The sequence below is a fragment of the Camelus ferus genome, chromosome 9 (genome assembly GCF_009834535.1).
Source record: "Camelus ferus isolate YT-003-E chromosome 9, BCGSAC_Cfer_1.0, whole genome shotgun sequence".
In the NCBI taxonomy this organism is placed as follows: Eukaryota; Metazoa; Chordata; class Mammalia; order Artiodactyla; family Camelidae; genus Camelus; species Camelus ferus.
The window spans coordinates 60473618-60496295 of record NC_045704.1 but is presented as its reverse complement, the minus strand read 5'-3'; the positions used below and the strand labels follow the sequence as shown (position 1 = coordinate 60496295).

The window sequence follows — 22678 nt, the reverse complement described above, 5'->3', positions numbered from 1 at the left end:
AGAGGGACTTGGAAGCCACTGCAAAGAGTTTGACATTTATATAGTGAACTGTGATTCTTTTAAAACATTCTGCCTTTTCCTATATAGTCTAGAGGCCCCTGCCACCCTCCAAACCCACCTAGCCAGCCCCTTCCCTTCCTTAGGCTTCCCCATCCCATGCTGTCAGAATGAGCCTCTCCCATCGCTAACTTCCACGGGCACTTCGGTTTATCCCAAGTTACAGTTTCCCTTGGCCTGTCTTTTGCCCTATTGAAGTGTGTCCACCTGAAGTGTAAACCTCATCTTTTTCATCCTTCATTCCCACTACCTATCAAAGTGTCTGTGCTTTGCAGTACTACAGAAACATTTACTGCATTTCTCTTTAGCCATCAGGATGGAAACCAACCTAATATTGGCACTCAGTAAGTATTACAAATGCTGCTGATAATTGTGCAGTTCCTTCTATCAGAGATCATAAGAAAAGGAGCTCATAGATTTATTCTCAAGCCACCAAAGCACTTTGGATGTAGCTGCGGCATTCACCCAGAATTGGACTAAAACTGGCGCAGTCACTCTTTCCAACTGCTTCCCTTTGTGTCTGATGGCCTGCCTACCTAGTTCTGTTTTGGCTCTGTCTCTGAGTGTTGCCAGAGATTTACATCAGTTTACTGCTAGCCTTGAACCAAAATGGACCAGGATGGGGGCAGCACCAAAGGAAAATGGGTGTTAGAATGAGCCAGAGCTCCAGCACCCACAGAGAGCGCCTCCTTCCTTTCTCCTTTTCTCTTTCTTTCTCTCCATCCTTCCTTCCTATCCTTCCTTCCTTTTTTATTTCTTTCTTTTGTTTTCTTTCTTTCTCTCTCTTTCCTTCTTTCTTTTTCTCTTTCTTTCTCCTTTCCTTCCTTCCTTCCTTTCCTTCCTTCCCTTCCTTTCTTTCTATCTTGCTTTCTTGCTCTCTTGCTCTCTTTCCCTTCCTTCCTGCCCTTCTTTTTCTTTCTTTTTCCCCCTCTCTTTGTTTAAAAATCATGAATCCTTTTAGTATCTGTTGAAGCCTATGGGCTGTTTCCAGCTATGAAGTTTTCTAATGCATAAAATAAAATATATAAGACTAGAGAGGAAACATTTTTACTGAACTATAATTGAAATTGTGTTAAAAGCTATCAGGATATTTAAAAATTAATTCATTGCCGTAATATTTTCACCTCTTTATTAGTACATTAAATAATAAGGTCTAGAGGCAAGTTCAGTCAGTGCCAACATTTTGACATAATGATGAGCATGGAAGATATTTGAGATAGTCACAACTGTAACATGATATGAAATGATCTGAAATTCCTGTTACTGACATAGTACAGGTACTGCTATCACTCCAGTGGGTTGTGACTTACATTCATGACTGAATGAGATGCCAAAGTCTAATATGACTCTGACTCTAATTGATAGAGTTTAGTGGGAGGAAAGTTTTTTTGCCATCCTATTTTATTCTGTATACTGTGCAAAGACCCCTTCATTGACCCAGAATACAAGCTGGGATAAATTACTTTAGTTCTCTAAATGTCAGTATCCCTATCTATAAAGTAATACTTAAAAGATGACAGTTGTTGTTATTATTATTATTATTATTATTATTATTATTATTATTATTATTATCATTATTATTATCATTATTATTTTAGCTACAGTGATAGGAGTTAAAGACTTCTCATAAATACTCTGGAATATACTCTGGGTCACTTCCTGGGCACAACCAGAGTCAGCTCTATAAGCTGATCCATTTGGCAGTCATCTTTTTAAGCTGAGGATTTCTATTCTCAAAATCTCTCTTATTGGCCTGAAGTGACACCCTTAGAGAAGCACACATGCCTTGGGGCTGAGAGACTTTCAACTTCAAGAGACTCCTAACCAAGAGTAAGTACTGATGAACTGTCACCCTGAACGCCAGCCATGCCCGCCTACAGTCTCAAGTTAGGGAGTGGGACGTGGTCTAGCCCAGCAGCAGAGGTGGATGGCTGAAAAAAAACAAAGGTGATACATTCTCGGGGCAATCTGTCCCCAGTTCACTCTATTTCTAGAGGACTCTTTACAAAGACCAAATTTTTGCCAAGTAAGATCATGTTTAGTCTTCAGCCATGGTCTTAAGGGGGATTTTCCCGAAACTCAGCGCTGTGTTTAATTATACCTTGCATGTGCCTGTATAAGCCTGTATTCTAATTCATTTCCCAGTTAATTTCCATCATAAAATCGTATTTTAACTCTTAGTGACATTAAATTAATTTTCAAGCACTTGAGAGAAAGGAGCCAGCCCCTCGGGAATTGCTCTCTTGATGGGCCCTGCCATTTCTTCAAGCTCTGCTGTGCTTCCCAAGTGTGGGTGTGTGTCAGAATTATCTGAAGAATCCATTAACACCCAGGCTGCTGAGCCCCACCCCCAGAGAGCCCGATCAATAGGCCAAGGGTGGAGCCTGAGAATTGGCACTTCTCAATTGCCCCCAGGTTTCTTTGTTTCTATGAGCTCAGAATTAGTTTATTACTTAACCAGAGGCATAATATCATCTTTACAGGACTACTGAAAGGATTAGAAAAAGATAAGATAGGTAAATATTCTCAAGATACTAAACCCCTAACAGAAATTTAGTAACTATTCATTCCCATGATGGGGCATTGTTGTGGAGAGAAGGACTTACAGAAATGATGCCAGAGCAGTGTTTCTTTGTCCCCACCACCCAATTATAAAGGACACTTAAATGTGCTTACACATATTTAAGAAATCAATAATCTAAGTTATAAATAATAAGTAGTTCATTTGTGTCTTTTCTTTTTTAAGATTTCACATATAAGTGATATCATATGGCATTTTTCTTTCTCTTTCTGGCTTACTTCACTTAGAATGACAAGCAGTCTCTTTTTTTTTTTTCCTATTTTCCTTTTTTTTTTTTTTTAATTGACATGTAGTTGATTCACAATGTTAGTTTCAGGTATACAGCAAAGTGATTCAGTTATACATCTACATACATACATATATACACATATATTTTCAGATTCTTTTCCATTATGGCTAATTACAAAAAATTGAATATAGCTCCCTGTGCTATACAGTAGATCCTTGTTGTTTATCTATTTTATATGTAATAATGTGTGTCTGTTAATCCCCAACCTCTATAGTTTACTATTTTCTTTTTTTAATTTTAATTTTAATTAATTAATTTATTTCCCCAACAGAGGCACTGGGGATTGAACCCAGGACCTCGTGCATGCCAAGCACATGCTTTACCACTGAGCTCTACCCCACCTCACTAGAGCAGTCTTGAAGAAACAAGAGAAATTAGCCAGGGAAGAAGGGAGTGAGGGATGTTTCTGGCATAAAAAATAGTGTGCAAAGGTGGGGGAGCATGAAAAAACCCATAGCTAACTCAGAAAGCTGCCAGAAGTAACATTTGGCTAAAGCAAGTTCATGGGTCATATATACATATACAGGGACCAAGGGCATCCTCTGCTATTCTTAAGAGTTTCAACTCTCTTCTGAAGGAGATAGAAAACCATTGAGGTTGTTTATAGCAGGCAGTGATGTGAAGTAGGGACTGCAAAGGGGAGGAGTGGGAACAGGTCGGGGCTGATGGCTAAGTTTCTCTCTTGAGTTTATAAGTAGGTGATGGTGATGCAACCCACCGGAAGTACTACAGAAGAAAGAGCCGGCTGGGAGACTATCACGAGCTACATTTTGGATGTTAAATTTAAGGTAACTATAAGACACCCACATGGGCACACTAAGGGATAGTGAGATATGTGAATCTAGATATTTCAAAGAAATCTTGAAATATAGATTTAGAAGACCTCTGCCCTTAGGTGGAAATTAGATCCACAGGAATGGATGAGATAGCTCAAGGGGTGTGTAGCATGAGAGAAGCCCTGAGGACTGAATTCAGGGGAACAGCCCTGTTTACGAGCAATCTCTAATGGAGCTTAAGTCAACGTTAATGCCAGTCAGCAGAACCTGTTTCCTAGTCTTATATTATCTGTATACAAGCAAACTCTGGTTTAAATGGACACTGAGGTCAGCCTTGATCATTGGTACCCACAACATCCAATACAACATTTAGCAGTAGAAGTAATGCAAGGAAACATCACCACCACGGTCCGTAGGGACCATGCATGGAGTCAGAAGGGAAGGCATGGGCTGATAATAACAGCAGGTGAATGTGATCGTCACCAGCACTGCCCACTCCTCATTATCCAGGTACCACAGTCCCTAGAGTAGCGAGTCCAGGAACAACTGTCCCAATTGGTCATCCTCTAGAGATGGGTCTCTTCCCCAGTTAGTGAGACCCCTGGATTTGTCAAAACTCAGACATCACCTGCTGGGAGACGGACATTGTGAACTGAGTCGTCACAAAAATAAATATTTCCTTTCCTCTTCCTTAAGATAAACAAGACCCACATGAACCCTATTTCATGCAGCCAGAACTCTCCTGCCAGGTTTGGTCAAACCACCACAAACCAGCAGGATCCCGCATCAACCCAGCCCTGTGTACTCGCCTTTCCTGCCACAGGCTTCTGAACAGTCTGACCTACGGGGAACAAACGCAAAAGCCTGCCCCGCCAGCCCAGGTAGGAGGAAGGTTAAGGAAAGTGGGCTAGAAGGGAGCCTGGGCTCTCTTTGGGTAAGAACAAACAGCAGAGGACCAACTGGAAAAGTTCCCGGGCAGAAGGAAAGGCTCTCTTATGTAGGAGGTCTACAATTAGACCACAGTTCAAAGGTATCCGTGTGTATCCTCAGCTCCCCTTAAAAAAATTCACTGCTTACAAAAATCTAAACCTATCAGATAAATTGGGACAATTTCAAGTATCTTTTCCTCTGTCTTTTGCTTAAGAGTGACTTTAAGTAGGAGTTCATGCTCTCTCGTTTTAGGGAATACATTATGCAAAAAAATGAGGCACACCTGCATGGGGGCCCAGCTCTCCTCCAATAATTAAGGAGCCTCGTCATCCTCAAAGATGTTTTCTTGGAGGAAGGGGACCTGTGGCCTCACTCCCGAAAGAACGGAACTCCATCTTGATTTCACAGTGTTGGGCCAGAGGTGTGGAAGTTCGGGAAGGGGACTGAGGCTTTGATAGGATTGTCACAGGCTAGGAAAACACAGGAAATGTTTAGTCGGGAGGAACGAAAACACAGTGTACGGATGGAAATCTGATCTCTGTAGGCCTATCTTTATTACAGCTGGGGTGGGGAGAAGCAAATCTAAAACCAGCAGACTGTTAAAAGAGAGCTGTAATGGGGCAAAAAGCCTCCCTTGAGACGGAACCCTCCTGTCCTGCATTCAGTAAACACCTGCGCCGGCCAGGAGCCGAGGCATTCGGGCTCTTAACTACCTTGGGCTGGAACATACCCTTCTCACAGGCTGCACCTGTGAACTTTCTGGAGGGCTTTGTTGCAGTTTGTGATGACTCCCAGGAATGTTAAGGCTTTAGCTCTGGGTCTAAAGAGACCATGTCCCATAGCAGCGTCCCATAACAAAAGAGAAGATAGGGGAAAGCCACAAAGGGCCTGGATCCAGAGAGGAGAGCAGGAGTGGGTGGGTGGGGGCTTAAGGGGAGTCCAGGGCCCACGTTCATTTCTGAACTTCCCTCTGAAGCTTCCCGCGTGGGCATGACCACCTGTTTGCCATCAAAGGCTGAAATTCAAGCAAGAAAGGCTTCTTTGCCGTGTTATTTTGTCAAGTAAATCTGTCTACCCAGAGGAGAGGTGCTCTGACAAGTCCCTGTATTACCTGCGATGGAGGCGGACAGGAGCTGCTCTCCCCAGGACCAGATGCCGATTCGATCCTGATTAGCTGAATTAGGTAAGACATTCACTTTGGTGGGACTGGAATGGTTTGTTTTGTTTGATTATTTGCATGCACAGGATATTTCCCCAAAGAACTCCTACCCTGGCCACCAGATCCAAGCCCAGCGGCTCAGACCGCATCAGGGGCCAGCGATTCTGGTTCCCTTGCTTGCTCCCCTCCTCTGGCCCCTTCTGAGGCCTCCTTGCCATCTCTCAGGACCCCCACACTCCTCCGCACTCAGTTGGGAGACACTGAATTGACCAATATCACTGCGCGTCGTCTTGGATTCCCTGGAATGATCAGGCTCAGTGCGCAGAGGGGCTCAGTTTGCAGCAGAGCCTCGCACATTTTAGCTGAATTGTCAGAGCAGGCCTCCGGCTCCACGGTGCCTTGGAAGGCCTCTGAGAACCTTCCCTTCAGTAAGCTGGCAGCTCCCACACCAGGGGCTATGGGTGGTATCTCGTCGCTACACTGTTCAAGCCCCAAATCAGTAAGAGCCTTCTTGGACTTCCTCTAATATTCATTGTCAGCACGTATGAATAACGCCTAAATTACATAATTACACTGCTGAGCTAAATTAATCTTCTCTAGAATGAGTGTATCCTTAATACTTACATCAAAAACTAATGAATGCGTTCTTTTTTAATTGAAGTATAGTCAGTTTACAATGTTGCGTCAGTCTCTGATGTACAGTGTAATATTTCAACCATACATATACATACATATACATACATATATTCCTTTTCATTAGTTACTACATGAATGCATTCCGATTTGGGAAAAAGAGAAAAGGGTTGCCTTATTTCCAAGCATCTTGTGTCAACAACCCATTTTAGTTTCTGTAATTACTACTCCTGAATAATTTAAAGGCAAGGTCACACATGTCACTGAAGAAACCTACAATTAATGTCTAAGCATCGGCATTAGATTCTCTAAATTGACTCAGATTGTTCTTAAAAGGGTGGTAGGGAAGAGAGAGCGTGACCTAATTTTTTTTTTTTTTTAGAAGAAACAGCCTGCTGTGTTTTCATAATTTTTGTTGATGAGGAGATAAGCACAAATTTCAGATAAACTCACTGATTAAATGACACAGCCATTTTATAGCTGGATATTGCCAAGGTTTTGAAAAAGTTGCAGTGACACGATCTACCTGGTAGATAACAGAAGGAATGTCAGACGTTATCAGACCCTACAACCGCGTTCTTCCTACCCATAAGGAAACTGAAGTCCAGGTGGATAAGAAAACATTTTTCGTATCATCAGCCTAGCTAGGAGGCAGACACAAACAAGAACCTCCGTGTTCGTGGCTCTAAATGCAGTGGTCTCATGTAGTAACAGCAAGGCAGGCAGTAGACATCTCTCAGGTCTGCTGCTTTGCTTCCGGCGCAATTCAGATAGCATTCATCAGACACATTATCTGCAGCTAACAGGGAAAGCCCGCATGGGTTTGTATCCTGCACACATTTGTTATAAAAGGAATGATCCTTAGACTTTCAGATATCTCCCTCATCTCTTGGGCCTCTGTGGACCAGCTGGATCAGAGTACTTCTGAAAAGTCGAAGAGAATGGAAGGCAGGACAGAACACAGGGGTTGGACTGTGACGGGAAGGAGGCAGTGTGGTGTAGCCCGGGGGTTCTTAACCCCAGATGCACGAGAATCACTCAGAGAGACGTTTTAAAGTACCAGTGCTGGGCTACACCTCCAGAGATTCTGATCTCTTTGATCTGGCCTGGGGTCCAGATACCGGCATTTCCCCAAGGCTCCTTTGATGGTGTGTGTGTGTGTGTGTGTGTGTGTGTGTGTGTGTGTGTGTGTGTGTGTGTGTGTGTGTGTATAGACAGGTCTGAGACCCACTGCGGAGCAAAGTCTTGCTGTTGGACAGAGCTGGGCTAAAAACCCTTGATCCTGAAACACATACCTATTTTCTCTTGAGTTTCCCTCATATATTTAAAAAGAAAGAAGGAAAGAAAAATCCTATCCCACTGAGTAGCTATAAGCATTAGATGAGTATATAAAACTTACTAGTTTCTCAGTAAATTTGACTCTCCTTTCTCCATTTAAATGGCAATAGCGAAGAAGTAGCCCCAAGGCAACCAGCAAAAGAGAACAGGAACGAGGGTAACTCGAGGGGCCTGACCCTGTGAAAGGTGCTTGGAACAGGATCAGTATATGTGAATTCTTCTCTGCCTTCTGCTTGCTCCTTTTTTTTTTTTTTTTTCCTGAAATAAATATCAATGTAAATCAATGGCTGGGCACACTTAATCCCCCAGGATGCGGTCTGTCCACTCAATGATTTGCATTACTTGGCTCAGGTTGGGCAGCTTCCCTGGACCTTCCAGTTTGTATAGGTTTTCTGCTGCTCATTGTTAAGCCATCAGGGGAATCTTTTTAGGAGCTAAAGTGAAGGCAGAAGGAGACTGGCTCAGGGCTCTTCTCTCTGTCAGACGCACTTTGTGCCTCTTCTAATTGCAGGAGGCGATTCTCTGCCAACTCAGCCCTTGTAAGACATCTCAGTGAGTGTGCAGATAATTCAGCATGGCCCTTCCCAGGGGCATCAGGCACCACTTCCATTCTCGGAACACACAGCATATGGAAAATTCTGGTGCCACAGGAGGCAAGGCATGGAGCTAGAATACGTAAATTACAATGATCAATGCCTTTGAATCTTGGAGCCACCCTAGTGACAAAAGCAAATATTATTCTCCAGGCTTGGTTTTTCTTTATTCCATGTGTACTTGAAAAGCTGCAGGAGGTAAAAAGAAAAAACAAAAAAAGAAAGCAAAACAAAAAACCCAGGGCTCTTGCATCCTGGACCCTTGATTTCCGCTGGCCACCCTGCCCCAGACCACTGTTTGGCGTCAGCCCATGTCCAGTGATGGCATAGTGGGGGGCCCCCTCCAGGCAAGAAAGCCACCTCTTGTGTCTTCTTCTTGGACCTGCCCTTGAGTGGGGCTCCTCCCCAAGCCCTGGCCAGCCCTCTGGTTTGGGGTTCTTTTCCATTACCCACACCTTTTGGTACCCACCTTTTCCCCACCCGGTGACTGGGTTTCCCAGTGTTCCGGCTGCAGAAATCTACCTCAAGCAGGAAGCTTTGTCCCCCAGACATGGTAGTCCAGCTCAGGGAGGTGGGGGGAGGCTGGCAGAAGCATGGTGTGTGGAGGCGGTGGTGGGTTTTGCTGCAGCCCCTTGCTAAGGAACTGCCAGTCGGCCATCCAGCTGCCTCCTCCTGCCGTCTCCCTTGTTGGGTGACCCTCTGCCATTGTAGTCTAGAACATTTCAATGGGCAAGATGGCACCAGGTACTTTCCCAGGGGTTCCTGGCCCATCTCCTTCCTTGCACCCAGCATTCCTGGGCCCTTTCTCCTGCAGTCATTGAGCACGTCAGCCATTCAAGCGTGGAGCTATTTTTACTAGAGTGTGAAGGATTCTCAGGACACAAACTAAATTTAGCAGAGGGTAAAGTTCACATTACATGATCAGTGGGGCACAGGGTTAAATCATTAAATAGCCTGTTTTTCGGTCTTCCTGGTTCACTCCTCTACAAATGGGCTTTTCCAGTGCTAACCCTTCCCCTATCAGTTCAGCCTACAGGGACTTCAAGGCCTTTGTTTCCTGAAAGAAAGGGGATTCTTTTCTTTTTAGGCCTCAGGTCCCTCCTCCACCTCAGATGGGGATTTTCTTATGCTCAGCAGAACCTCTAATTGAGCAGATATCTATAAGGAAATGTTTAACGGAAGCTTTTCAGGGTTGAAAAATCGCCTAGAAATGCTTAAGAATGCAAACTACCCACCCAGTGGCTCAAATTGACACTCACTGACAACGGGTAGTTGACTTTTCAGGCCAAAGTACTAAGAAGGGGTTCCATTTGAGGGTGCTTAAGTCAGCATGAGAGTGGAGAGGAGAGCGCTAAGAGCTAGCTCATCGCAGGAGAGGAACAGGAGAGTAGGTCCAGGACTAGGTGTGTAACATGACAGGAGGCCCAGCCGGTCCTTCAGCCGCAGGAAGTGCTGCGTCCAGGCAGCCGGCGCTGCCAGCCCTGCGCAGGAAGTGCCCCCACTGGAGTCACCTCGCTCAGGGTGACAGCCCTGCCTGGGGTGGCCTACATCCAGTGACTGGTCCGGGTTGGATACAAAGGCCCGGCCCCTTCACCTCGACTCCGGACAACCCCAGAGTAGCATCCTTGCTTCGGAGCTCTGGGGGGTCAACAGCATTTCGTGGAGACTGCTTCAACGCCTGGCTTCCCCTCTGCCTCTTGCACAGGTAGAAATCTCCAGAGCCCTTCCTAATGCAGTTCTGATGGATGTCCATCTCGGCCATCAATTCCCGGGGCACCCAACCTGCGACAGTGACCAGAAAAACCTAGTAACGAGTCTTCAACTATGGGACATCCTCACGATAAATGCTGTTGGATTGCCCCGTGTGGCTACATCGCTACAAACGTGCTGTCAGCAGACCCGGCAGCATCAGTGTCCCAGGTGAGGGGCAAGATCTCAATCCCCATCCCAGACTGACAAAGTCAGCGTCTCTATTTTAACACGATCCTCAGATGACTTATATGTATATTAATGTTTGGCGAGCACTGGCCAACATGGTAATCGGATGAGAAGTGATCCAGCAGGGGCGTTTCCTGGTAGCACAGAAGTCTCCTGACCCAACGAGAGTCACCTGTTTTTAGTTCAGAAGCTGTTTTTCCTATGAAAAGGAGTTAAACCCACTACTATGCCACAGTCCAATCACCAACGAAAGGGCAGAAAACAAAGGCAGTCAGCCCACAAACTGCTCAAGCTGGGAAACCAAGCTACAACATTAAGTAAACAAGGAAAAAGCAGGTATGTAAAGTAAGCACCAGGCTTTCTAAGAGTGCAGAGCAAAGGTGAAACACTTCCTTGCAATTCGACAGATGAACTTGGAACACAAGCAGTGACTTCGAACTTTCCCAAAAGACCACAAGGAAACTAGTATGAGAAAACCACCTCGTGGGCAGGCACACGCACACAGCTGGGCAAGGGGATGAATTCACACGCATTCTCTCGGCCACACCATCTGAAGAGTTCCACCGCGTCTCCAGTGAGAAGGAGCTAGTTTATATTAGAATGCAATAGTTTGTTGTAGGGAACATGCCAAAATGTTAAGATATAGTGAAATTCTTCCCTGGTTCTTGTTTCACTGGGAGGATTCCATCATTCTCAACTGATCCTTTTGTGCATCTGAAGCACAGACTAAAACACTACACTAAACTGTCTCTCTGGACTTCTTGAAGGATGGCTGTCTAGACTGAGTTTGACCTCTATATGTCTTCCAATAAAAGCCCTAGAACACAGAGTAGGTGAGAACAGGTTAAGTGTTGTCCTAAAGAATGTTGCTTCACTGTGGTTGATTTATGTCTGGCTGTGGTCTGTTCTCAGTGAAGCAGGGAAAAGGGGAGATGTCAGGTGACCGGAACCCCTGAGGGGAAATGTCAGTGTCTGCAGATGTCAAGGGAAGAGGCAGAGGATCCAGTTCTGGATGAAATGAAGTAAACACATTCCACCTTGCCTCTCCCGCTGAATGCAGCTGTCAGACCTGGACAGGAAGTATGCAACAGCCTATATAAGGACCCTGAAGGGTAAACGGTGGCAGGGGGCCTGGGGAGGAAGACCAGAATTTGACGTGCCACTGAAACAGTTGTGAACTTTCCACTTGTCCTCCATGCCCCGAGTTTGGATGCGAGGCAGCCCCCAGTCTGGAAACGAGCAGCAGGTGTAGATGGAAAGCACTCCCTCTTGTCCTGGTTCCAGGGGCAGTTGACACTCAGAGACAGTAGGGAATTCCCCTGTTCTTCTTTGTTCTTTTCTCTGGTCTCCCACGCCCCAACACCCAGGCGATCACAGCAGTGGCAGTGAGAGTGGCGGCAGCAGAGCCCACAGGGGACCCTGCCTCTCTGTTCAGAGAAGCTGTTTTCCCAAGAGAATGGGAGAAATCCATTTCTTCCCTCCTCTCACTTCTCCCACCACCTGGCCCCTAATGTGGGCGCAGTCACGGGAGGGGTGCAGTACAGCAGGGGAGACAGAGCACTAGCTTTCTGTCCGGAGGGTGGACAAGGGGGACCACAGAGTGCGGGAAGGTACTAGGGAGATGGCAAAAAGGGAGGAACCCGTGGGTAAGTGGCCCCATAATGTTGTTCATAAACTCAGGCTCACTCCTGTGCTGTATGGATGCAAATCTGCTCGTAATCAGCACACCAAAGACAATGAGGACAGATCTAAGGGGTAGACTGCCGCCCAGGACCCAGAGTAACCCCCCACCCCCACCCCTAGTGCTACACATGTAGAGAAAACTAGCCGCAAAGGCACTGAAAACAAAACTGATATTGAAACTACAGCTTATAAAAGGCTGGCAGAATTTTCAGCCTGAATCCATCTGGGTTCATACCCTATTAAAGTATAAATATTACCCTTTATATAAGATGTAAGTAAAACCAGGGTCTCAAAACATAATATTCAAAATATCCTAGATACAATCCAATATTACTCAGTGTGTTAGAAAACCACTGCTGCTACAACAAATGACTCCAAACTTAGTGGCTTAAAATAATACATTTGGGGTTTTTTTTTTTAAGTTCTATCTGTCAGAAGTCCAAAATCAGTTTCACTGGGCTAAAGTCCTGGTGTAGGGAGGGCTGACTCCCTTTGGAGGCTCTTTGGGAGAATCATTTCCTTGCCTTTTCCAGCTTCAAGAGACTGCCCTCATTCCTTGGCTCATGGACCCCTTCCTCCAACTTCAAAGCAAGCAACATAGCATCTTCTTGACCCTTCTTCCATTGCCACCTCTCTTTCTGATCAGAACCAGGAAACATTCTCTGCTTTTAAGAATGCTCATGATTATATATGTTCCACCAATATATCTCCCCATCTCAAGATCCACACCTGATAAGCAATCTTAATTGCACCTGCAACCTTAATTCCTTTTGCCACGCATTCACAGATTCTGGAAATTAGGATGTGGACATCTCCAAGTTTATTCTACCTTCCACCCTCAGCGTGTGAAGAACCATCAAATATCAACTCACCTGAAAATAGACAATCAGCAGATGCCTGCACTAAGGTGATGAAGATGTTGGAATTTTCTGACAAGGACTTTAAAGCAGGAATTATAAAATATTCCAAGAAGTAAAGGACAACATTCTTGAAATGAATAGAAAGAGAAACCCTTGGCAGCAAAGCAAAGTATATAGGAGATCCAAATGTAAGTTTTAGAATTAAAACACGTAATAATTGAATTTTTGACATTTAAAGAAAATGATAAAAGGCCTATCTATGTAAGTTTCATTGCAATATCCTCCAGTTCTCATCTTAGGAATTCATTAACTAGTCTTTCATTCTTTTTAGGGAATTTAGCATTTTATTCATTTCCCTTAAGGGAACCCAATCATCATATTCAGCATCACCTAGTGTATAAGTTTTCTACTGCTGCATAACAAATTACCTCATATTTTACCATCTCAAAATAACCAAAATATATTACATAGTTTCTGAGGATCAGGAACCCAAGAGTGTCTTGGCTGGATGCTTCCGGTCAGGGTTTCTCATGAGGTTGTAATTAAGATATTGGCCAGGGCTGTAATCATCTGAAGGCTTGACTGGGACTGGAGGATCCACTTCTATGTCCCTCAAGGAGCTGTTGGCAAGAGAATTTGGTTTCTCACTGGCTATGGTCAGAGGCTCAATTCTTTATCACACAGGCCTTTTTGTAGGCATATGGCAACTGGCTTCCCCTAGAGTGACTGGCTAAGATGGAAACTGTAATGACTTTTATACCCTCATCTTAGAAGCTGACATACTCTCCCTTCTGCTCTAGTCTATTGGCCATGTACACTGACCTTGGTACAATGTGGTGGGAGACTAGACTAGAATGTGGATACCAGAAATCAGAGTTCATTGAGGGCTGTCTTGAAGACTTACTACCACAATTAAAATTTCCCCCCTCAATCTCCCCTCCCTGTCTAAGTTCATAGACCTTCTAAGAACTTGTAAAGTGTAACTCCATCCCTAGAGCACTACTGGTGAATTTAGGGGTCCTGGAGCACCCAATCCTTCATCCAAAGGAAACCATGTGCTCTAATAGGAAACTTCAGTTCACAGAGCCCCAACCTGCTCCTGTGAACAAGGGAATTTTGATGCCTCTAAAATGTGATGATTAAGAAGAGCTGAGAAAACTGCAAATGTAAATAATTGATCAAAGCCAAAAACATTGGGGATAATCAGGTGCCTCAAAAAGAATCCCTTCAGCAAAGGATCATGTCATTTGTTCCCACCCCGTAGCCCAGCCTTGAATCTTCACAAGTCGAGACAATCACCTCTTCTCCCAAGAGGAAATTCCCGTAAGTGGTGGAGACGAGGAAGTGGAAATGCTTGCCAGCTTGTAGATCAGCATGAAGGCTACAGGACTCATCTGTTACTGAAAAATGTTAGAAGGCGATCAATAACATCTGGGGGTTAAAAGACATCTAGTTTCTACGCAAAAACAAAATGGAATCACTCCAAGGTACAGCGTATCTGAGAATTTGGAAGAGAATTTTCTGATATGTAGATGTGCCTGATTGCAAAAGATGTGTATTGTATTCTTAGGCGTATATTTGAATGTATGCTGTATAATGTAGGTTTACCCAAATGTGCAAGTCTTTGGTAATATGTAAATATGATGGAGAAATAAGAGTTGATTCATCACAGGTAGAGCAACCCTTATGCAAATGGCGTTGATTAAATCAGTGCTGTGAACTTAATAGAAGTAAAGTGCCTCGGGGCTTTGAATTTGGCCCTGTCTCATTCAACTTTTTCATAAACTATGTGGACAAAGGCAAATAAAAATGTGCTTATTATATTTTCAAGTATTATAAAGTTAGACAGGAGAGCCAAGAAACTGAATAATAAAATCAGAATTCCCAAAGGTCTCCAACAGATTGAAATGACAGGCCAAAACCCACGGCATAAAAATGAGTGGGAAGGAAATGGCATAAAATCTGCCCAAGTACAAAAAAAAATTGAGACATGGCACAATACCAGTTAATGCAGGAAAGCTTTAAGCAAACTACAAGCTTAATATGGGTCAGCAGTTTGCCAATTCTGCCAAAAAGGCAATGCAGAAAATTAATCTGCATTGTAAAGAATAGGAGTGCTCAGAACTGGGGAGATTTTGATCTGATGAACCGTACGCTGTGAATATGTAGATTCCTGGAATGATTGACAGATCCTATATCATGTGTCCCTTCTAACTCCAAGATTATACAGTTCTCTTTTTATAATATGCCCCTGAGTGACCAATCTAGTAATTCTATCAAAAAAAAAAGGAAGTGAGTTTATTTTACTCTTTTCTTTAGTGATATTTATTGAGAAAAAAATATTTGCCAGGTACTCTGCTAAAAGCCATGAACACAAACATGCTTGGGACACGCATATTTTTCAGTTATTTATCCAAACACTAATACAGGTGCTGATGTGATGGGATTTGGTCAATGTAGTCAAAGTTCCAGATCAGCTGACTTTAATACAGATTATCTGGGTGGACCTGACCTAATCACATGAGCAATTTAAAAGCAGAGAGTTTTCTGTGGCTGATAGCAGAAGAGTAAGTCAGAGGCTCAAAGCATGAGAAGAAGGGTTTGATGCACTTTGCTGGCTTAAAGATAGAGGGGGGCCACATGGTAAGGAGTGTGTGTGGCTTCTGGGAGCTAAGCTTGGTACCCAGCTGAAAAGCCAGCAAAGAAACAGAGTCTTACATCCTCTAGGAGATGAATTCAACCACAAGACTCAGCCTGGAAGAGGACCCCAGAGGAGACCCACAGCCCCAAGTCAACACTTTGATTTCAGCCCAGTGAGAACCTGAGAAGAGCATCCAGCCCCACGACACCCGGACTTCTGATCTGCAGAAACTGAGGTAATAAATCTGTGTTGTTGTAAAATACTAAGCTTGCTGCCAATTTGTTATTCAACAATAGAAACAACTAACACGAGATAAATAAACAGCAGCCACACAGTGAGATCAGATGGGGCAAATCTGCCGTGTATGTGGTCGGTTGTTGACTCTGGACCGATTTTCCGCCTTCTCTTTCCGAAGTGCATCTCAGTTTTGTTCACTGCTCATCCATACATACACTCACCACCACTACCTGTGCAAGTGTGGGCTGATTCGTCTAAATCAGGCTTTCTTGATTTTGGTACAATTGACATCTTGGCCTGGATAATTTTATTGTGGGGGAATGGTCTGTGCATTGTAAGGTGTGTAGAAGCATCCTTGGCTTCTACCTACTATTTGCCAGTGACACACACTCCTCTGACTCCCAGCAGTGACCATCAAATATGTCTCCAGATATTGTTAAATGTCCTGGGCATGGGCAGGTGGGGAGCAAAGTCACACCCAGCTGAGAACCTTGTAAGCTCACCCACCCTGCTAACAATTGGTTCAAGAATAGGTATGTGATCACTTTGGGAAAATGAGCTGAAAAAAGAGGTTTGGGGGGAAATTCTAAGAAAATCTCATCCATCAAGGAATGTCACTGGATGTAACCCTGTTTCTCTGCCTGTAGACATTATTGTGTACAGATTGAGTCCCAGGGATGCTGCAGCCAACCCTGAAATCTACCTTACCTTTAGACTTCTCATTACGGGTGCCAGCTTCCTTATTGTTCAAGATAGTTTGAGATTGCTGGAAAGAGTTCAACGGATATTTGGTTTTTGCAGTCGAGAGTTGCCTGGCTGGTGCCAATGTACAAGGTGCTTTTGAAGCTGAGGGCGGGTGCACTTCAGGAAGCTGAGTCAAGAAATAAAAAGGTGAATCTGGGAGAAAACAGTCACAGAGGGCTTTCACACTCTGTTTTTTTGTTGTTGTTGTTGTTTTAAGAGACCTACTCCCTTAACAACTGTCAAATATGCAATGCAGGATCATTAACTATAGTCACCATACTATATGTTACAGGACTTCTTTATCTTGTAACTGGAAGTTTGTGCTTTTTGATCCCTTCAGCCATTTCACCCACCATCTACCCCCCCCACCTCTGGCAATTACCAATCTGTTCTCCGTAACTACAAGCTTGGGTTTATTTATTTATTTATGATTTCCATATACAAGTGAGATCATACAGTATTTATCTTTCTCTGTCTGATTCATTTCACTTAGCCTAATGCCCTCAAGTTTCATCCATGTTGTCACAAATGGCAAGATTTCATCCCTTTATTACAGCTGAATAATATTCCATTGCATGTGTAAATATATATGTGTATATATCTATATGTTTTCATGTTTTCTTTATCCATTCATCCATCCATGAACACTTAGATTGTTTCCATATCTTGACTGTGGTAAATGACACTGCAGTGAACATGGAGGTGCATATATTTTTCGAAGTTAGTGTTTTCATTTTCTTCAGATAAATACCCAGAAATGGAAGTACTGGATCATATGGTCATTCTACTTTTAATTTCTTGAGGAACCTCCAGTACCATTTTCCACAGTGGCTGCACCAATTTACATTCCCACCAGTGATGCACAAGGCTTCCCTTTTCTCCATATCCTCACCAACACTTGTTATGTCTTACCTTTTTGATAACAGCCATTCTAAAAGGTGTGAAGTGATATCACATTGTGGTTTTGATGTGCATTTCCCTGGTGATTATTAATGTCAAGCATCTTTTCATGGACCTGTTGGCCATCTGTATGCCTTCTTTGAAAAGATGTCTGTTCAGATCTACCCATATTTTAACCAGATTGTTTGTGTTTTGGCTTTTGAGTTGAATGAGTTCTTTATATATTTTCAATATTAATTCCTCATTAGATATGTGATTTGAAACTTTTTTGTCTCGTCCAGTTGGTTGCTTTTTCATTTTGTTGATGGTTTCTTTTGCTGTGCAGAAGCTTTTTAGTTTGATGTAGTCACACTTATTTATTTCTGCTTTTGTTGCCTCTGCTTTTGGTGTCAAATCACATCATTATTTGATCCTAACTACACCAGAAGAATGTACTATTACCATCATCTTATGTCTCAGGAAAGTTAATGCTTGTCCATCCTTACAAGGCAATGATGAGTCAAGATTCAAACCCAGGTCTTCTGATACCAGTTATATTTCCCTCCGTGTTTCCTTGAACAATGACTCCTTCCTGTCCTCCTCCTGCTCAAAAATATTCAACATATTCCATTGTGTCTAAGAAAAAAATCTCAAATTTTTGAGCTCAGAATTTAAAGTTTTCCATAAACCTACCTCTACTCATCACCCCAAAATAAGTAAACTCATCACTCCAGCTCATCACTCCAGTTGGGTCTTTTCTTGGATATCCCCCATCTATAGAAGTATAGAGGACTGCTGTTTCTTCTCCACTTGTTTTAGCCCATTCTTTTATAAAGTCCAAGTTTATTCCTGAAATTATGCAAAATAGCCCAAGTTTTTCGTGAGGTTTCTTCCTCTTTCCTCTCAGAGCATCTCCTCAGCACATGTCACCTAGATGATCCTGTTTCACCAGATGGGGCTCTAATTATAGTCATCATAATTCTAAGAATTTGGTCCCCACCTGCTTATATGGACCCCATCAGCATACAGCTTCTTCTCAGGACCCCTCCCTCAGGTCTTCCTTTTGGAGAGCTTCGCCCCCGTACCTGAAACCCCTCTCACTCTGAGAACTCCAACATCTGGACCAAGAGTGCTGCCTTCTCATGCCCAGATTACCTCTAGGAAAAAGCTCAAACTTTTGAACTAAGAATTCAGTTTTCCATAAACCTACTATGAGTCTCAACACTCACAGTCCTTACATGGCCAGCTGTGGCAGTCCACACTGAAGAAGGAAGGATGTGTTTCCTGATCTAGGTCACCCTTGGTTACTTGGAGGCCAGAGCAGCTTGCCTGGTGCCTCTGCTCACCCATCCTATCCCTGAAAGACAGAGCCCAGCAGAAACAGCTTGTTCAGCCTCCTTCTGCAGCTCCTTCCTAACATGGCTCAGTTCAAATGGACAGTAGCCCCATGCTGCTCCCTCTCTTCTTTGTCTCTATTTCTAGACATGATATCAGCCGCCAGGTTTGGACTGCTTACTCTAAGCGGCATTATGCTAAGCACCCGACAAGTTACCTCATTTAATCCTCATCCCCACCAGATGGGATAGGCATCCTTATTCTACCTGTTTTACAAAATGGTCCCTTAGAGCTAAAATAGCTTAAGTAACTCACCCAAGGGCACACAGATTATCAGAGTCTGGACTCAGTGAAAGTCCTTGCATAATTAACACATATATGGCCCTCAAGGTACCAAAGTCACAACCTCTTCCTCAGTCTTTGCCAACCAAAATCAAAACCCCCTTAAAAACAAGCTCCTGCAAGTTTGCACTTGGTCTGCAGATGCGCTCAGACCCACGACATACAGTATTACAAGTCATCACTGACACGGACTGAATGCTTACTATGTGACGGGCGCTATTCTAAACACTTTGCATTGTTGATGCATTTAATCCTTAAAACAACCCTGTTAAGTAAGCACTATTATTATCCCCTGTTTCACAGATGGAAAAAAAAAAATAAAGAAGGCACTAAAATGTTAAGAAGCATGCCTGAGGTCACACAGCTAATAAGTGGCAGAGCTGGGGTGAGGACACAGGCAGTCTGATGCCTGAGCCCACGCTCTCACACCTGCTACCAATTACTGAGCATCTGCTATGGGCCAGGTACTGGACTGGGTCCTCTGCATGCACTTTCTCTAATCCCACCTCATTCCTGCCAGAGACTGATGTCCCCAGGTTTATAACTGAGGAACCTGAATGACAGATTAAATTAACTCGCCTAAGATCTTGCTTAGGAAATGTAAACATCCAAGTCTCTGCTCTGTTGTAAAGTCATTTGCCTTTTCATGCACACGTTTCTTCTATTGCCCCAAGCAGTTCCCCTGCTCCAACTTCCCAGGACCTCTCTGAGAGCTATGGCTCAGGTCTGGGCATAAATAGGAGGAGGGAGAGAAAAGAAGGTGGTGGCTGCCAGCTGCTGCTTCAAACAAAATATATCCACATTTACAAAGGCACCAGGTCTGCTGTTGCCTAGCAATGGCTTTCTGCCTCCCAACCTGCTCCACCCATCCTTACCCACCACACAGTCCACACACCCCTTGGCCCCCAGTGTCCTCTGAGACATCCCCCTTCAAGGCTGCCTTTGTTCATTTTAACCTGATTTGCTAGGCAAATGCTTGCAACTTGCAGGGAGTCCAGGAAACACACAATTTGGATCGCAGATGGCCTTCGAGCAGGCAAAGCAGAGCTGTCCTCCCTGCACGGCCCATACCTTGGTGCTCACAGGGTATCTAAGGCTGTGGGAAGGAGAAGGTCTCATTTCAGGCTCTTTGTCATATCCCTGAAGGTTTAAAAAAAGAGTTTTGTGTTTCACATATGTCAGGTCCTTTAAATAGTTCTTTGAAATAAAAGTTTGATTGGGATGGAACTAAAGTAGACTGTCTGGATTTTTTTTTTTCATCTTATCTCCCATGTTTGAAGTTGAGAGCCTCTTAAATTTAAACTTATCTGCAGTTCAGCCAGTCTAAAATGCCTTGGGGCTATTTTTGTCCTAGAGTCTTAAAGGGAGGTAGGACAAGGCAGAATACACAGTTCTCTGAGCTGTTCTTTCAAGCATAAATAAAAAGGGACAACAGTACAGCAGCCCCCTGGCAAGCCCAGAAACTTCCAACTTCATGGTGAGAAGGTGATGCTGACTGACCGGAGAACTAAGGCTGTATTATCCCTCTCATGGGCCCCTTTGCCATCCTGGGCCCCTTTGTCCACCAAAAGAAAGAAAAAAGATTAACAATTGTATTTTACAATTCTGCTGGTCTGAAGATGAGTATAAACCAGACTGAATTCATTCTGTACATTTATTACTTTTATTATGCTCTGTTCATCTTTTTTTCTGATTAAAAAAAATTAAAACATTTTCATGGACCCTGAAAGGATTGTGGGTCCAGGCCACTGCAGAGCTCTGCCTGATGAGTAAGACGACCTGCTAAGAGCACACCAGCCTGCGCAGCATTATTGGGATTGGTACCCAGCCCCACGCTCAGAGCAGAGAGGCTAGAAAAAGTGTGAGGTGTGGTGCCTTCACTCAGGAGGCTTGCAGCTAGCTGGGCAGAAGAGCAAAGGCAACAACAGCAATCCCTCAGCCACAGAAACTCACCAAGAAAATCATCAAGGCCCCTTCCTTACTTGGTTGCATTCCCATTTAAACAAATAATGCATTGTAAAAAGCTGATTGAGAAAAGTCCAGAAAGGTGGGAGGTGGCTCTGGCAAGCATGGTGATGATTGGATGTTGGGGTTAAAGAAAAGCCAAGGATCTCTGGGTCATCTACATAGACAGGAAATACAGACAGAGGAATGGAGTGGAGGAGGCAGCAGTGATTCCAGTGTAAGGCAAGTTGAGCTTAGATGCCCTTAGAGACCAGGGCTGTTTCACTCCCCACTGGAGTCCTAGCTCCCTGTGCGTGGATCCAGGTGGAGAAATCTAGTGACGAGTTGCTTTTATGGATCTAGTGCCCAGAACAGACATCTGGGCTGTAGTTAGACCCTGGGGTGTTGCAGCAGATGCTGGTCTCTGACATGCACTCTCTACCTGAAGTCTATTAATATGAACACCTGCAACTCCCTGCCTGTTCTGCCTTCAGGAATAGCTTCGGCCCATACACAGGACACACTGGTATTGCCAAAGGGTTAATGCCCCAGAGCAGCCCTCAACCAGTGATGGAAATGAGGTTGGTAGATCAACAACCCAACTTCTTCATCCTTAAGTTGGGATAACTCTAAGGCGTGATCTGTATCATCTCCCAGAATTCTCCAGTGAGATTGAGTTTCTAGAGCTTTGGTTGAAACAAAGACTAGAGACATCCTGGCCACACCTTTTTTGGGTATGAGGCTTCTTTGGGTGAGGGGCTATGTAGCCAGCTCCAGGAGCATGTACATATGGAAAGGAAGAGTTGAAATTCTTAACTGATAATAGTCAACTTCTACCTAAATACTTATTGCTTACACACAGAGAGCTTGCCAACTCAGAGACAGCTCATTCTATTTGCAGGTAGATCTGGTTACTGGAAAGTTCTTTCCCCAAATGAAATAACATAAGTTTTTGACTTCTGCCTTTTGGTTCTACTTTTTATTAATTAAAAGCTTTATTTTAGTTAAGAAAAGTTTATAATTCAATGATTTTTAGTATGTTCACAGAGTTTTTCAACCATCATCACAATCAATTTTAGAATACTTTCATCACCCCAAAAGGAAATACCATATCCATTAGCAATCATTCATCAGCACCCGCTAATCCTCCTAGCCCATCCCTAGTCCTAGGCAACCACGAATCTATTTTCAGTCTCAATAGATTTGCCTGTTCTAGACTTTTCACACAAATGAACTCATATAATATGTGGTCTTTTTTGAATGGCTTGTTTCACTTAGCATAATGTTTTCAAGGTTTATCCATGTTGTTAGCATGTATCTGTCCTGCATTCCTTTTTATTGGCAAATAATATTCCATTATGGATAGACCATATATTTAGTTTATTAATTCATGAACTGATGACCATTTGGGTTGTTTCTACTTGTGGATATTATGAAGAAGGTTGCTATGAACATTTATGTACAGGTTTTTGTGTGGTTGTGTTTCAATTTGGTGGGGAGTGAAATTTCTGGGTCACATGGGAACCCTATGTTTCTCTTCTTGAGGAACTGCCAAACCGTTTTCCACAGTTACGCTCCAATCAGCAGTGTGCAAGGGCTCTACTTTTTCCTGATTCTTACCAGCAAATGTAACTTTATGTCCTTTTATTACATGGAACATAGTGGGTATAAAGTGGTATTTTGTGGTTTTGATTTGCATTTCCCTAATAACTAGTGATG

General features: G+C 43.6%; 1 protein-coding gene across 1 annotated transcript in view; it reads left to right on the top strand.

The window, feature by feature from the left end:
* Positions 1-22678, top strand: part of MAB21L3 (mab-21 like 3) — a 265078-nt gene that overhangs the window by 217451 nt on the left and 24949 nt on the right. Inside the window, exons 14-18 of the mRNA XM_032486969.1 lie at positions 3615-3715; positions 4400-4584; positions 5610-5816; positions 10062-10276; positions 15565-15713. The gene's annotated coding sequence lies outside the window, so the exon portion shown is untranslated. The remainder of the gene's footprint in view (positions 1-3614; positions 3716-4399; positions 4585-5609; positions 5817-10061; positions 10277-15564; positions 15714-22678) is intronic.